The 16,813-nt window shown below is 45.8% G+C and overlaps 1 long non-coding RNA gene across 1 annotated transcript; it reads left to right on the forward strand.

The window, feature by feature from the left end:
• The first annotated feature begins 6,073 nt into the window (after positions 1 to 6,073).
• On the forward strand, positions 6,074 to 8,669 carry LOC124706210. Its single transcript, XR_007004347.1, has 3 exons — positions 6,074 to 6,351; positions 7,726 to 7,801; positions 8,355 to 8,669. It is a non-coding gene; the product is annotated as an uncharacterized LOC124706210 (long non-coding RNA).
• Positions 8,670 to 16,813: the final 8,144 nt, after the last annotated feature.

The following is a 16,813-nucleotide window of genomic DNA, read 5'->3' on the forward strand; positions in this document are numbered from 1 at the left end:
AGGAACCGAGTCATAATAGCAAGCTAATCAAACTAGATAGCCTTATTTATGAGCGAGATAGGGATTACGGGGAACCCAACCAAGCAAGAACCTCGGATGAACACTTGAGCAAGCTCAAATTCATCTCCGGAACTACTAGAAATATCAAAATGGCTTGGTAGTACAACAAATTCACAGCATATAGATTAGCCAAATCCACGGATTTCGTACAAGCTTGCGAGCGAGCAAGGCATTCATGCATGTCGTCGGGGTCGGCGGAGAAATTTACCTCGGACGGGTCGGCGGAGTCGGATTCGTCGAAGGTGGGCACGTCGTCGGGGCTGTTGATCTTTTCCCCGCCGCCTTCCTCTCCTCGCCTCTCGCGGTTCTTCCGATTCTTCTTCCGGCGCCGCCGCTTCTGCGCCTGCGTCTCGTGCGCACGCTTCTTGCTCGCCGGTGCACCCACCGTCCTGCGGCCCCAAGCGGAGCTCGGATCCGGGCCAGCTCCGCCCGCCGATGAAGCGGCCAGCCGGGTTTCCTCAACCGCCGCCTCCTTGCCCTTCCCCTCCTTCCCCTTCCCCCTCTCCATGGACGAGCGCGAACGAGCACGAGAGCGAGCTCTGCTGTTCTTGACCTAGGGTTTTTGCCCGATTTGGGGATTGCTTTTGCTTTGGATAGATGTGGTGAAGAGGACAGGGGAGAAAGACATTTATATGTCGGCGGTTCCGTCGTGGCCGCGCGTGGACACGTAGGCGTATAATACATAGAGGTATGGGTCATACGGGCTTGTACGTGGGCTGATACGAACCCAGCCAAACCCGAAGTCCACAGGAAATGACGATCATGCCCCCAGACCCGAATCGGTATGACCGAATCCTAACCGTCCACGTCTTTTCGCGGTTTGGCGAGTTTGTGGTGGGTGCGTACCGAAGCAAAAAACGATAACATAGATAGACTGTAATAGCTTTTCTGTTTACATAAGAATTTCCTTTGACTGTTTTTCCATTTCACTCAGTTTCTTCACTTGTTTATAAGATGAGAAATAAACTATACTACCCTTTCAAGTAAAGAGTATAGTCTACACCGTTGATTACTTGATTTGCAAAGAAATCTGTAAACTTTGTTAAGGAGGGTGTACAGAAGAGCACCTCTTGAACTTATTCGAATATACCTAATTTTTATCTCTTTTTTCCAGGTTTCTTAAAGCTAACAGCTGCTGCTGCTCTAATAAATTAGAAGGTTGGTGGTGGTAGCTTACTGAAGTACTGAACTGTCATTTTGGGAATCTGCAGTAGTCTGGCCTGTTAGAAATTGCCGACCGACGTACTCACCGTATCTTGTTTAGGTGGTAACCGGGAGTTTTTTCAGAACTTTGGTTCGGTGCTAAATTTATTAAGTATGTAAGGACTATCACAGAACATCGGATATGCTGTGTTTACTAGAAAGACATTGCATCCGTACTATGAGAACTGTTTATTCAGGGATCTATACTTATGCCATCCCCGCCGCATTCACGATTTGTTCCAATAGATCAGTGTTTGCTGCTGTAAGTTATTTATGTTTTCATGCCATTTGGCGGTATATTTTTCTTGGAAGGATAGGAATTTATGACACTATGACTGAATCCCCTAGGATAGATCACCTTGATTTCATTTCTGTATGCATGATGCATATCTTCACATGTCGAAGAACATGAACTAAAAGTGTAACTGGCACTGGCCGCACGCTGGTGCACAGAGCTTCTCCACCAAGACGGTTCCGTAGCAGGCCAGCAGCCCAGGCAATTGTCATGACACCTTACCTGAAGCCTTGACAACTCTGAGGCGAACTGAGGCACAACAACACATACGTGATTTCAGAACCATGTCCCTTTGGGCAACTCTGAAATATGTTAGATTGAGGGATTTTCCATTGGGAATGTCTCTTGAAATTTTCTTTCTAGCCTTCAATTACTACTAGGAAGCTACTGTATAATTTCCATAAAAAGTATAAATCACAAACCTGTACTTCAAAACTAAATTAGAATCAAAATAGGGATTTACTATCAGGGGTAAAAAATTGGTTTGTGTCAATTGGTTTGACTCATGAATATTCCTCAAGCTGTGTCGTGGGTAACATAAGTACTTTCAGACAAAGACATGGGAAGCATTAATGTGGAAGCCTCTCATACAACACCTCATAAATGACAAACTCTTTATACCTTTTGGAGTATCCTAAATTGGTTTGACTCATGAATATTCCCAAAGCTTTGTTGTGGCTATCAGCATCAATACTCCAGTTTTCTAAGATTTTCTCCAAGCTTTTCTCCCCAATTTTTGTTCATTTGTTCAAATCTTTGGTATTTTACAGAACCCAGGATGTTAGTTTGTCGAAGGTAACATCTGAGGGTTTGTGTCTGGCATCATAACTGTTAATGAGCATTGCATGTTAGTCAGTAGTCTATGGAGCACATTTTTTATAGATATGGGAGCATAGTCTATGGAGCACATGTTTCGATGCTATATTTGTTTGCTTTAGTTGCAAACTCAACAGTGAAAGTATTATCTCCAACAGATCTAGTATTCATGCCCTTGGGATTTCCTCAAGATGTCTTGACGCTTCCATAGCCGCATGAACACGGAGACTGGTTAGGGATAATACCTTTCCAAGCCGCTATTCATACTCCAATGACATCAAATGTTCCTTATTTTTGTCCTCCAGGATGAAAATTGTAGGCTCTTCATATGTGAGATTGAGCTTTTTCATTAATTCCACCATCTTGTCTTCCGCTTCACTGGGCCGCCACATGCCCCAACACCATTACTGTTATTCGCATTGTCAAGAATGTACTGGGAACAACTTTCATGTTTGTCCCCGTGCCACCTTCAAATGTCATTGCCAATTAATGCCCTCCCATCTAATACAACAACCCTAATCGAGAGTGGGCAGAAAACACAAGGTTTGCCCCTTAATCACCTCGAACCCACAACGCTCGAGCGTGTTGGGAGTATATGCAAGAGATCTCGATTCAGTGAAAAACATGGATGAAGCAGGTTCAAAATCACAATCATTATATTGTAGCGTAAACCCTACAAAAACCCATCGCCAGAGTGGACGCGAATGTTCTTAGGAGGCAACTTCTTGCGTTCCTTCTCTTTGCACGTGGAATATGAACAAGTGAGTTGCATGAACATTTTACTTCGACAAATTATGATTGGTCACAGTTGGAAGAATTCATTGGAATGTGTGTTATTATGCTGAAATAGTTTTTAGAAGGTTCTTGGACATTTTAGTGGACATTCATGTATGTTGATTAGTCGTGTTGCCTGCTTGGCGTTGTGCCGTCCGTCTTGACCTCTTTTCTACAAAATTTGATGCACCTTGAGTTTTCATGGACATACATGTTTGAGAGTTTTCATATCGAAACATATTCGAGAGTTTTTATATGTCACCCCTTTTTTTAGAATATCTCATACAACCAACATTGCTAAACACTAGTTACACATTATATGTATTTATTTTTTACTAAAGATAAACTCTCTTTTGTATGGATGAATAAATAAATGTATTTCCTCCAATCTATAATAAGTGTCGGAAATTTAGTACTGATTCAGTATGAATTTTATAATAAAGCACCAGCACTTATTTTAAATCGGAAGGAGTAGTATAAAAGAGTAATCTTTTTTATTATATTAGCTATAATAGAGCTATAATAGAAAGGTGTAATGGATGCCTGATCAAGTTGGGCTGCAGACATTGTTTTGTGTGGCTTTGAGGTGAGTGGGTCTACTTTGATTGGGCTATGTAGTACTCCCAACTCCGTATTGCAGTCGTCTCGTAGTGCTTATCCTCTCCCGTGCTACAGTCGAGAGAGGCGTTTTGAGGGTCGACCTCCGTTCCCCCCAGTTTCTCCGGCGCCGCCGGTGGTTCCCCTCCTCTTCTCCGTCCGATGAGGCGGCGGAATAGGGGGAGAACCCCGGATCTGGTGGCCGGCCTGTAAATAGGGTGTGGATGTTGGTGGCTGGCGGCGGCGTTTGCGTGGGGGCGGCGCCGGCGTGGTCAGCTTTTTGGTCTCCTCGGATCCAGCCTCTCCTCGCCGGTGCTTTCTGCAGCGGTGATGGATCCGTGGGAGTTCCCCCGAGAGGATGGTGATTCGACGACACCGTCTTCGTCAAGTGGGGATTTCATCTCGGGCCCTTTGTCGGCGCGCCGCCGCTTCCTCCATCGACGGCGTGCATGGGGCTGCTGAGGTATGCGTGCAGGAGGTTTAGGCGAAGGGTGCTTGGGACAGTTCTGGAGGTGGCCAGATGGAGGTCTTGCCGGTGTTTCTTCCTCGACCTTTGGCGGGGAGATCCGGTGTGGTTCTCGCGAGGCATGGGGAGTCTTCTTCCCGACCGTCGATGCGTGTTTCTTGGCGTCAAGATCTCGCCTCCCGCGGCGAGCTACAACTGCGATGGCTAAAAAAGCTACAACGCGAGGTGCCTCTTTGGAACCATCGGGGTTTTCTGCAGGTCTTCTCCACCTCTGGCGGCGATTTCGTCGGTGGTCGTCGGCGAAGCTCTGCAGATCGGGAGTGGCCGGAGCTCCGGGAGGACTGGATTGCTGTTTTCCAGTTCTTTTAGGGGCTTTCTTGCAAAAGTTGATAGACAGCTGTCCTTCTGTATCCTTCTTTCGTTGTACTTGTATTTGTACTCGAATCTCCCTGTATTTTTCCTTACTACGGTATGAATACAAGTTCGTATGCCTTCGGGCGTACGGTTTCAAAAAAAAAAAACTCCGTATTGCACTCCTTGCCCAGAAGGAGCTTTCGGCGGGAAATTTTTGCCCTTGAGCTCTACCGGTGGGCACCAGCTGTTCAAACACTCAAAATGGCATCCTCGGCTTCTACAAAAAGCTGCACAGTATACAACCTTCCTAATACAGAAACCGGTTCGTGGACTACACCGCATGGACCACGCTGACTGACGGATGGGCCCGTGGATGCTGTTTTCCTGTGGAACAGTTGCACGGAGCTTCTCGTCCTGTCACACCCCCTGGTTATTGTTCTGCGCACACGGCAACACCATGTGAGCGCCCCAGCCGTTCCCCAATCCCAACTTCACAACCAGCTTCGATTCCAAGACGCCGCGATGTCGCTCCGGCGCTTGCTCAGCCTCTCCGCCGCCGCCGCCGCCGCCCCCGGACTCCTCCGTCGCCGCTCCCTCGCCACGGCCGCCACGCACCCCCCGTGGGCCAGCATCAAGCGCGCGGTGACGTCCGTCAGCTCGCCGACCGCGTACGTGCCCCTCGCCGAGCCACCGCACTTCTCCGAGCTGTACATGCCGGAGCACCTCCTCAAGGTCAGCCCTCGCCCCGACCCCGACAGCGACGTCGTGCAGATTCTCGGCGGCGGAGCCTTCACCTCGAGCGGCGACGGCCTCCTCCTCGTCGCTCATACAGACCTGCGCTTCACGGCTCCCATCCTCCGCAATCAGGGCGCCGGACGGCTGCGCCAGCGACCCACCGGGATTGACCCCGGCCACAACCCCGTCGTCACTCGCTTCGTCTTCAACCCTCTCACCTGCCAGCTATCCCAACTCCCAAACTTCGTCTCCGACAACCCTGCAGCCGACATCGCCTGGGGCCCCTACATGGGCATCCTCACCCAAACCGATCGTGGGCACGGGCCGCCTGACAGGTTCGCCGTTGCCGGGCCGCATGGGCACCACGGCGACCAGATGCTCCGCTTTCTCTCCGAGACAGGGGAGTGGGAAATGGTGGTGGTCTCGCCGTGCCTGCTCCCACTTGCCCAGGTTGCCCGGCGCCGCGGAATCGAGATAGACAACGAGGCACTGGCGTTCGGTGGTCGTCTCTGGTGGTTCGACGTGGCCTGGGGCGCAGTCTCCCTGGACCCGTTCAGCAACCGGCCTGAGATCTCCTTCATCGAGCTGCCGAGGGGCAGCGTGCTGCCTGCAGGCGCGGGCGACAAAGCGTTCAGCCGAGGGCGCCCGCTGCCGGACGCCGACGGCAATGTGTGGCGCACAGAGACGCACGGGAGGTACCGACGCGTCGGCGTCAGCCAAGGGCGCCTACGGTATGTCGAGCTCTCTCAAGAGGAGCCATTTCTTCTCAGCTCCTTTGTGCTTGACAAGAACCAGAGCAGCTGGACGCTGGAGCACCAGGTGTCCCTACGACCCTTGCAGATGAGAGGGGCAACACGTATTGTCCTCATTGACCCACTTGATTCCAATGTCGTGCACCTCGAGGTTGTGACTGGGACGCACCTCCGGGAAATGGTTGTCGTGGACATGAATAGTGGGGAGGCGAGTGCGAGCTTCCAGTACAGAGGCAACGCGGAATGTATACCATGTGTTCTTCCATCCTGGCTTGGATCCAGCCAGATCCCTTCTACAGGTACTTACTCGCTCATTTTAGTTGCTAGTATGCACACTTCTCACTTTTAGTTTCAGTTTTAGATCTGCAGTGGATGAGATGCCATTGCCATGTAGTAGATCATCTTCGAATCAAATAGACATATATAACATTCTCTCTATACATAACCAGGTCACTAAAAATGACTATGCCATGTGATTAGTAACATTGTTTACTATCATGTTTTTGGTAGCAATAGGGATGGCCAATGTAATTTTATTTGGACGAAAGACCTTTGAGTTTTGCGGTTCATAGAAAGCCATTATCAAATATAAAGTTTCAACCAATTTCCTTAGAAGTGTATTCAACAATTTATCGGTGTGTTGTGGCTTATGGGCACTCTCAGATCAATAGTTGATATCCTGCTATAAGCATCAGTTTTTTCTTCCTAGCTCAATTGCTTGGATCGAGCCAGATCCCTTGTAGAGGTAGTTACTCGCTCGTTTTAGTTGCTACTATGCATACTTCTTACTTTTAGTTTCAGTTTTAATTAGATCTGCAATGGATGAGATGCCATGTAGAGATCATCTTCGAATCCTCCTCTATATGACCTGGTCCAACATGTTGTTCTGATCATAAAGTGTTTTTCTTGTAACATTATCTATGGTAGTGTGTCAGTGATTTAGATTTTCGACAGAAACTGTTGTGTGTTTTTGGTCTCTTAAATACATCATTCATGCTACATTATAGCTTACAAGTTCAAATAAGCATATCCTGATCGGTACTGGTAAGGAACCTAATTGAAGTTTGCCAATGTTTCTGAATTTTTAATTTCACTGCATGTCTACATTAATTTCCATTTCTGTTTTGGGAGGATTTGAAAATATTTTATCTATCTTAGTCACGCATCGAGACAACACAACTGCAAATATATTCAACAATTTATCAGTGTGTTGTGGCTTATGGGTACTCTCAGATCAATAGTTGATAACCTGCTGTAAGCATCAGTTTTTTCTTGCTAGCTCAATTTCTTGTACGTCATACATATAAATGTATACACTTATAAATTATGTTGGTTGGTGTTGTTGCCGTTATTCAAATTCTTCTGCCTTGATCAGCTTTTTCAGGCTAGAAGGGCGTTGAGAAAAATAAGACTCGATGATTTAAATATATATCCATTTAATCACTCATGTACACTACTCTAGTTTTATTATCTTCCACCTACTTCTCCTTGTGTTATGGGCTTATGGATGCACTGTGGCTGAATAACTGATAACCTTCTCTAACTATCAAATAAAATTGCTACCACAATTCCTGTATTCAATGCAGATAAGTCTGTGCTGTAATAAAAATATTGTGTCAGTGTTGTTGCTATTATTCAACTTCTTTCGTATTGATCAAATGAATATTTTTCAGGCAAGAAAGACATCAAGAAAGACAAGACTTTGGCAGATGTTCTCGTTCGTGCAGGCAGTCCTTAGAAGTGATGAAGGTACCAAGTTACCAGTGAATGAGTCTTTCGTTGCTTTCTTTAGTGAGGCTAGTAATATTTTTTAGCATCCAAATCAGACTGTTAACATATTCAGTTTGTAGAATATTTATTATTGAAGAGTGCTACTTGAACATATGTTATTTCATTCCTATTCTTGTGACAGCCATCCAGGTGTATTAGTGTCTCTGAACTAGCCAGCGCAAAGTATTCTTAGCCTTGTTCATCTGCTCCTCACTTTATTAGAACCTGAAGGATAACTAGCCTTGTCATCATGATGGCCATTGTCATTCATTTTCATGAAACGTTATCCCCAACTCATTAGGGGCAGAATTATAGCTTACTACAATCAAGACTTGGATAGGAAATAAATATGTTATCCAGATGACAACTCGCTATTTTATTTCAGTTTTGGAAATATACATAAATGGGACTATAGCAGCTTTTCTGTTTAGTGTTTATACTCAAGAATTCCCTTTGATTGTCTTTTCCATTTCACTCAGTACTCTTCGCTTGCTTATTCAAATGTCCCTAATGTTTTCCTTTTCCTTTTCAGGTTTCTTAAAACTAACAGCAGCTGCTCCTCTAATAAATTAGGAAGCTGATGGTGGACCAAACTGTGATTTCAGGATTCCCGATTTGTCTTCTGTCTCTTTTGGGTGGTAATCTGGGAGTTCTTTCAGACTTTCAGTTCGTGGTAGAACATTCCAGCAGAGTTGCTAAATTGATTCAGCATGTAACGACTAACACTAAACATTGTACGTATATGCTGTGTTTACTAGCAAGACACTGCATCTGTAGGAAAAGATTGATGTTTCTGCATGTTGAACTCTTATGAGAAATCTTATTGAGGGATCTAATCTTATGTTCACCCGCGCCAGATTCACGAGTTGTTCCAATAGTTCAGTGTTAAAAGTTATGTGTTTACATGCCAATTTCATGGTATGTTGTTTGTGCTCAGTAAGAAGGATGACAAATCCCATAGGACATATCACCTTTCTCTTTGAGCAATTGGATATATCACTTTGACCTTTTGATGAAGACACACTACAAGTGTAACCAGCATTGCCGCAGCACACTGGTGCACATAGCAACTCCAACAAGCTGGTTCCGTAGCAGCAAGATCTATAGATATACACATGTTGAATCAGTAGAGGCATCCTTAAAGCTTTCTGTTCATCTGTTGCTGACAGTATATCTGGAGCAGCAACCTTTTCCTGCTGAATGGTCGAAGCTGGTCTGAATTCGACAACCGCGAATCCATGATTTTCATAAGATTGCATGATGTCACATTTTTCATCTGCCGTTAATCTTTTTAAGATAACTTCTATTGATTCTTTACAACGTATCAAAGCAATACAACATCAAAACAATTCACATCCAACCTATGCATCAAAGATTCACACATCCAATCCAATTTATTATAAACGAAAGAGCATGCGCCGAAACCTGGTAGCAAAACTAATAAAAGGAGAATAAAAGTCTTAAGCATTCATCAAGTGATATCCAAACATTTATCAAGTGGTCAACGGATAACAACTTGAACTTAAACCCTTGAACATAGTACTCATCGTGTTCATGAACTAGCCTACTCCATTCTAGGTTGAATTGCCCAGCCAAAAACAGAACACCTAAAGCATTGGCTCTGGAAGATATCAACAGTAGTAGACAGGTTGATAATCAGTTTGTAAACTTGCTATTTGTCGTCCATGCACAGAAGTTTGCAGCTAACACTATCTAAATATACAGTTATTTTTAGAGAGAAATATATAGTTGTTGTGCATACAAACTTGCAGTCAATATTTAGGCAAAAGGTAACCTTCCCCTGCTTAAATGAAATCAGGCCTTGAATAACTAAAGCATGGTTACCAAGAATAGAGATAATTTCTTAATTAACAAGACACAACACATCTCTCCCATCATCCATCAAACTCAAACTACTCTCCCATCGTCCATCAAACTCGAAACCCAGAATGAAAGCCAACACCAAAACAGCAACCTTAGCTTCCATGCATGAGCGGCTTGCTTGAGATTTATGCTTCCTCATTGCCATGTCCAGTTTCAATTGATGCTTCAGCCACAACACCTGCCACCACAAAACGAAGGAACAATTTTGAAGAACAAGTCAGTAGGATGAGAAACCATCTTACAGTCTGATTACACATTTACTATGTGTAGTTGTGCGACTAACTGAAATGTATTGACTAGCATCTACTCCCAAATCACAACTATGAGAGAACATATACAATGTAGTTTACCTTGTGGACTGTAGAAGCTAAAGTATGGAAAGAGTGGCCATAAAAGACCATCTTGATAGAGCTCGGTCGACAGCTCCTTCGATGTTAGTGCCTTGAGATCAATCATGTAAATGACAAGATCTATGATTGCAAAAATGATGCCAGTGCCCTCGATGGAGCCAACCAAGTCTGCTGCTACCTTGGGATCGCCAATGGTAAGAAGAGCCTTGAGGTCGATGACTCTACATTTTGACCACACCGCAACTTCATCAGGACCCACCTCCCTCCACCAGACGAAGAGGTTGAAATCGTACAGGTCTGCGAGCCCCAGCCGGCCGTCCTGCGCCACCATGAGGATAGGAGCCATGAGGCAAATGATCGCCGACCCCGACACCAGATGGATTTCCGAGAGGCGGGACTTTCCCAAGTCATACTCGAGAATAATAGGCATTCCACTCGAAATGAGGAAATAGAGAGCGTCTCCTGCGAGCACACTAGGCATTTCAAGCAAGTTGATATCGTCCTCAAAGAAAACGTCAACAGAGGCTGGAGAGCTCCAACTACTCGTCTCCGACGAGTACACGGACGCCTTAGCGACCCCTTCTTGCTCGTGAAGGCTGACAAAAACCACCAGGAACGGACCCAAATGGCAGTCGCTGTGGTTGCAGCCGTTCGCAGAACAGAGCACCGAGGCACACCACTTGGTCATCCCCGAATATTCCGGGACGCGCAACACTCTTTGGCTGCCCGTCATGGGATTCCAGACGGTTAAGAATTCCTTACCATCATCCATGAACCAGAGGAGGACGCGGCCGTGGCGGCAGTCGTACACAGAATAACGGTGGCGGGGATCGGGCTCGCGAGGGCAAAAGTCTGTGGTGGGGACGAACTCAGCGAAGGTTGGCCCGCTACGGAGGAAGCCAAGCATTGGAGGTGTCTGGTGGAACTCGCAGTAGCGGCGACGGAAGCCCTGGCCGGAGAGGAGGCGGCACCATGGCTTGCAGACGAGGGAGGCGCGGAGGAGGTTCCCCGGCTCGTCCGGCGGGAGGCGGAACATGATCTCCTCCACGATTTCGTCCATCTCCCAAAGCTCCCGCAAATGCTGCGGCGGCATCGTGCGCTGCGCGTGTGCTTGTGGCCGGTGATTGGGGACTGGGTGTGCCGTGATTTGGGGAGATTCGGATTTTGGGTGTTTAGGGCTTGGAGAAGATGAACACAACAAGTGACAAAAATTGGGGACGTTTCGCACGATCTCGTTAGTGCCCCACTATTCTTCCAGTTTTCGTTCTACAGTTCTATAAACACTCATTTTACATTTTAGTCCCTTAACTAAAAAGGGTTTAGGCTCCGTTGGGGAGCTCCATCATTTTAAAACCACCTATTCCAAAACAAAGTAGTATTTCAGTTTCTGGGCATTTAATACTGCAACTTTAGAAAATATACTTCATTTTATAGAAGAAAAGGTTGGGACCGAAGTTTTCGGCACGGCAAAAAAGAATTTATTTAGTTTTGGACAACATTTCAATTTTGAAAACCACATTATTATTTGGATCCAAACACTTTAAAGTATTTAATACTTCGTTTATTTAGAAATTATAGTACTCCCTGAACACTTCAAAAATACTTTGTTTCCAAACGAGGCCTTATTGTTATATACAACTCAACCGGCATTATACCTGAGCTTTTCTCGGGCCGGGCCAGGCAAAGCCCGACGGGAAAAATCTTGGCCCAGGCCCGACCTGGCCCGACCGTCGAGCCGGAAATCTTGGCCCAAGCCCGGCCCATCATAAGGAAAGCCTGTCGGGCCTCGGGCCTTGGGTCGGGCTGCATCCTTAAATCACGTAAAATCATGGCCTAGGCCCAGCCCAGCCATCGGGCCAAAAAATCAGGCCCATGCCCGGCCCACAGGCATGGTCGGGTCGGGCTTGGCCCGGGAATTTCGGGCCGGGCCAGGTTGGGCCGATGGGGTCGGGCTGCCCATGGCCAGGTCTAACCAGCATCCACTCCCACTTAAAAGTGGGTTGAATGCCTCATATAGATACTCGTGCTAAAGTGCTAATGACAATAAATAAGATGGTGACCCTGCCACAACCATGCGAGAGGCGCCGCCATGGATATGGAAGGCGACCTTCTCCATCGTGCTCCTCTAGAGGCGCACACCGGTGCGAGAGGGGTGCTTTACCTTTCCCTGGAGACGCAATGACATGTGTTGATCCATGAAGGCGTGATCATCACCGATGCCTGATGCCTCCAAGAAGGCGAGTCGGTGCGGGTCCGCAGCGAGATTGAGTTCCCTTGTCTTGTCACATGTGGTGGGTGATCAGCTTGTCTCTACCTGTAAGGGTACATTGCCCCTATGTGTGGTTTTGGTAATTAATGACAACCCCTATGGACTAATGTTTTCATTGTGTTTATATGAAGGAATATTCCATAGGTACTACTTGTATTCCATGTGTTGGATTCAAGTATGGATGCCATGAAGATAAAGGTATACCTTGTGTATTGGCATCAAGATCATCGGTTATGAAGATACATATGTGATATGATCAAGAAGAAGAAATGAAGATGGAGTTCTTATGTGGAACTCAATATTAGCCATGCTCTATCTTACGTGAGTATGAGAAGATACAAGGATTGAGTTGGGCAAGTTCAAGATGAGCATCTCAAGTGGATCACATGCTTGAAGCTTGCCGTCCATTTGGTGATAATGGACATGTGAAGATGTGCATCAATGGAGCTTTCCCATCATAGTGTATGGGGGAGTATTTGTGAGTCTTCACGAAGCAACATTGATCAAGTGAGGCATTCCGGCTTGTGTAGAGCTTGAAGAGTTATCATCAAGATCAAGCGGGATGCGCAAGGCAAAGGTATGGCCTTGCTAGGTTTTCCTTTTACCGGTCTCAAGGTGGATGTTGGGAGACCGGATTATAGGATAGATAGCCGCACTATCAAGAGGGGCTTTCGGTTGGGTAACTTGATCGCATTGTCGTAGGGAGCTCAATCCTTTGCATACTTTGCATATCCCTATTGCTTCTTGGTGTTTATCTGTGTGAGGTTCTTGAGCTTGTTGCTAGCTTTACAACAAGCCCAAGTTCATCGAAAACGGAATCCGCATGCATCTTCTATTGCGTTTTCGAGTTTGGACGTCTTCACCGTTTCTTGACGGTGGGAGACTCCCTCTCTAAAATCATCTAAAATATTCTGTGAGGAGTCTCCATATTTCCAGTTTTTGTTGGGGTTCTATTCGTCGTTATCTTTCCAACAAAATTGGTTTCATGTCAATCGGGGTCCGGACACAAAAGTTATCACAGTTTTTGTATAACATGATTTCTCGCGGCCCGGTTTCTAGCCCGGCGTGACCGGCCGTCGGACCGGATGGCCCGGTTCAAACCGGCCCTCGGACCGGTGCCATCCGGGCTCTATCCGATAAGCTTTTAATCTTGGTCCGGTTTCTTGCCCGGCGTGACCGGCCGTCCGGCCGGATGGCCCGGTTCAAACCGGCCCCCGGACCGGTGCCATCCGGGCACTATCCAGTAAGCTTTTCAGCTTGGTCCGGTCACTAGCCCGGTCGACCGGTCTGTGGACCGGATGGCCCGGTCTGTGGCCCGGTCTGACCGGGTCCTGAACCGGACGACCCGGTCCCAGGCCCGGTTGACCGGCCTCCCCGACGGTTGACTCAGCCCAACTTTTCCCCAACGGTTATATTTGCTCTTGGGCTATAAATAGCCCTTCTTCCACCTTGGGCTGAGTTAGTTCTTCCACTCTCTCTCCTCCATTGTTGCCTTTGAAGAACTTGCCCTCTCTCTTGAATCCCCCCATGATTCTAGATCTAGATCTACAATCCCCACCAATCCATTTCTCCTCTAAGTGAGGGGAACCCCTTGGATCTAGATCTTGGAGTCATTTGTTGATTTCCTCTTTGTTCTTCCTCTCCAATCTCATCCTAGCATTCGTTGCTTTGGTGGGATTTGAGTGTGAAGGATTTGAACACCTCTAGTGTTCTTGCTTTGCATCATTGCATAGTGTTGAGCTCTCCACCACGATTAGTTCGAGTGAGAGCCCGTGAGCTTGTTACTCTTGGAGGGAAACCTCCTAGTTGGCTTGGCGGTTGGTGCTCCGGTGATCTCTTCAAGAAGATTGTGAAGAGGCCCGGGCTTCTCCTTCGTGGAGCTTGTGAAGTGGTTGTGGAGCTTGCCATCTCCGGAGCGGAGGAAAAGCTAACCATAAGGAAAGGGCCATTATCCTTCGTGGGTGTGGTTCGGAGAACAGGGTGAGCCTTCGTGGCGTGGGGAATCCTTCGTGGGACCTCCACCCCTCCAAACGTGACGTACCTTGTTGCAAAGCAAGGGAACACGGGAATACATCCTCGTCTCCGCGTGCCTCGGTTATTTCTATACCCGAGCTCTCTTTCCTTGTGATAGCCATCGTGCTTGAAGTACATATATCTTGCTATCACTTGTGCTACATATATCTTGTGCCTATCTTGCTTAGCTCTAGTTGCTATTGTTACACCTAGTTGAGCTTAGCATATTTAGGGTTTGTGCTTGTAAACTAAACGATAGTTTAATTCCGCATTATTACAAGACAAATCCGTAAGAGATTTTAATTGCCTATTCACCCCCCCCCTAGGCGACATCTCGATCTTTCAATTGGTATCAGAGCAAGGTCTCTCCTTGTTTAAGGCTTCACCGCCTTGAGAGTAAAGATGTCGGCTAGTATAGTGCACAATGACACAATTGTCTTTAATGGCACAAATTATCTTTTGTGGAGAAATTGCTTGCTTTGTAAGCTTCGGACCTTGTGTCCACATATAGAGCAATTTCTAGATGTCGGTTTTTCTCCTCCGATGGATTCTCAAAATCTATCTTTAGAGGATGAGAAAAACTTACATCTTGAAGCTCAAGTATCTAATGAGCTTTTATTCTCTTTGAGACCCGATTTTCGTAGGTTCTTGATATATATAAAGCGAAAATCGTCTCATGAGATGTGGATCAAGCTTAAGGAAATGTTTGGTGGATCCACTTCTCAATTGGTCGGTGGTGACTCCGAGGAGCTCTCTTCCCCTTCACATCATGAAGAGCTCCAAGTTGCTTCCACCTCCGGTCGTGATGATATATCATCTTCTTCCACTTCACCAACGTGTTGCAAGACACAAGGTAATGATATGGTGAGTGGTGAGGGAAATTGCAATGTTGATATTGTGCTCATTAGTGATGACTCTTCATCTCTATCTCATTGCAATGGTTCCTCTTTGGACTTAAACACATCTTGCATTGAAAATGACCTACATACTTGTGTTGATAGTCCTTGCATATCATGTGTAAATTGCTTACATAGATCCCATGATGATATGCTTGCTTTGTCTTGCTCCCATAATCAAAATGCTTCTATTTCCTTTAGTTGTTTGTTGACTAACAATGTAGAGGAAATCGAACACTCTATGGATCAAGACATGTTTTCAAATGAGGATTCAAGAATATATTCATCTTCATCCTCCGGTATGCACATGTGCCTTATGGCAAATGGACCAAAGGTATCTCCTACTTTGACTCCTAACACATCCTCTAATGATGAGAGTGATGATGATGATAATGATGAAGAACATAATATCTTGGTGCATGATATGGGAATGGTATATGCTTCTCTTCGTGGTAATAAAGAAGCTCGTGCTTATCTCGAACACTCTATGGATACCTTGAATAAATATAGGGAAACCATAGTGGAGTTGGAGTCCCATGTTGAAAATGGGGAAATGAGATTCACTCTCCTCAAGCATGAGCTAAAAGATGAGAAGCATGCTAATTTCATGCTTACACAAAAAATTGAATCCTATATGCATGAAAATGAGAAAACTATTGTTGATGCTTGTGCTACTAACTTTAATTCTTGTGAAGCATCGACCTTAAAGGAGAATGTTGAGCTAAGGGCTCAACTTGAGTTGCTAACTAGCAATTATAGGGAATTGGAAGAAAGTCATAAAAAGCTCTCAAGCTCTCATGATGATCTTCTAATTTCCTATGATGGGCTAAAGTTAGCTCATGAGGCAAGTATCACTAAGGTAACATCTTGTGAGCCTCATATGGATGTTAGCACAATCTATACTACAAATGTTACATTGCCATGTGCTAGTCCTTGTAATCCATCTAGTCAAACTAGTGATACACCTTGTGTTGGATTACTCACTTTGCCTTGTTGCTCTAACAATGAAGCTTCTACTTCCTCTAGTACTTGTATTTCTACTAACCATGTAGAGGAAATAAAAGAGCTCGAGGCTCAAGTCCTTTCTTTGAAGAAAGACTTGGAAAAGCGTCATGAAGGGAAATCCGCACTTGACAAGATGCTAAGTGTGCAACAATCCCCCAATGACAAAAGTGGACTTGGATTCAACTCCAATAACAAGAACAAGTCCAAGAGCAAGTGCAACAAGAAAAAGGGCCAAGACAAAGTCAAGGATCCGGCCAAGTTGGTTTGCTTCAAGTGCAAGGTTGAAGGGCATCATGTTAGATCATGCCCATTGAAGAAGAAGAAGCACTTGAGTGAGAAACAACAAGGGAAACGGCCACAAGGTCAAGGTCAAGCTCATGCTCGACCTCAAGTTGAAGATAGGCCACTTCCCAAGAAGAATCAATATATTGTTCCCCAAGAGAAGAAATCAATAAAGAAGAGAAAGGGAAACACTTGCTACTTATGCCGTGAGAAGGGGCACTTTGCTTCTTCTTGCTTAGGTGGTACCTTATCTAACCCTATAATTGTTGATGATGATTATTCTCTAGGGAAG

Source organism: Lolium rigidum, chromosome 4, assembly GCF_022539505.1.
Source record: "Lolium rigidum isolate FL_2022 chromosome 4, APGP_CSIRO_Lrig_0.1, whole genome shotgun sequence".
Taxonomy (NCBI): Eukaryota; Viridiplantae; Streptophyta; class Magnoliopsida; order Poales; family Poaceae; genus Lolium; species Lolium rigidum.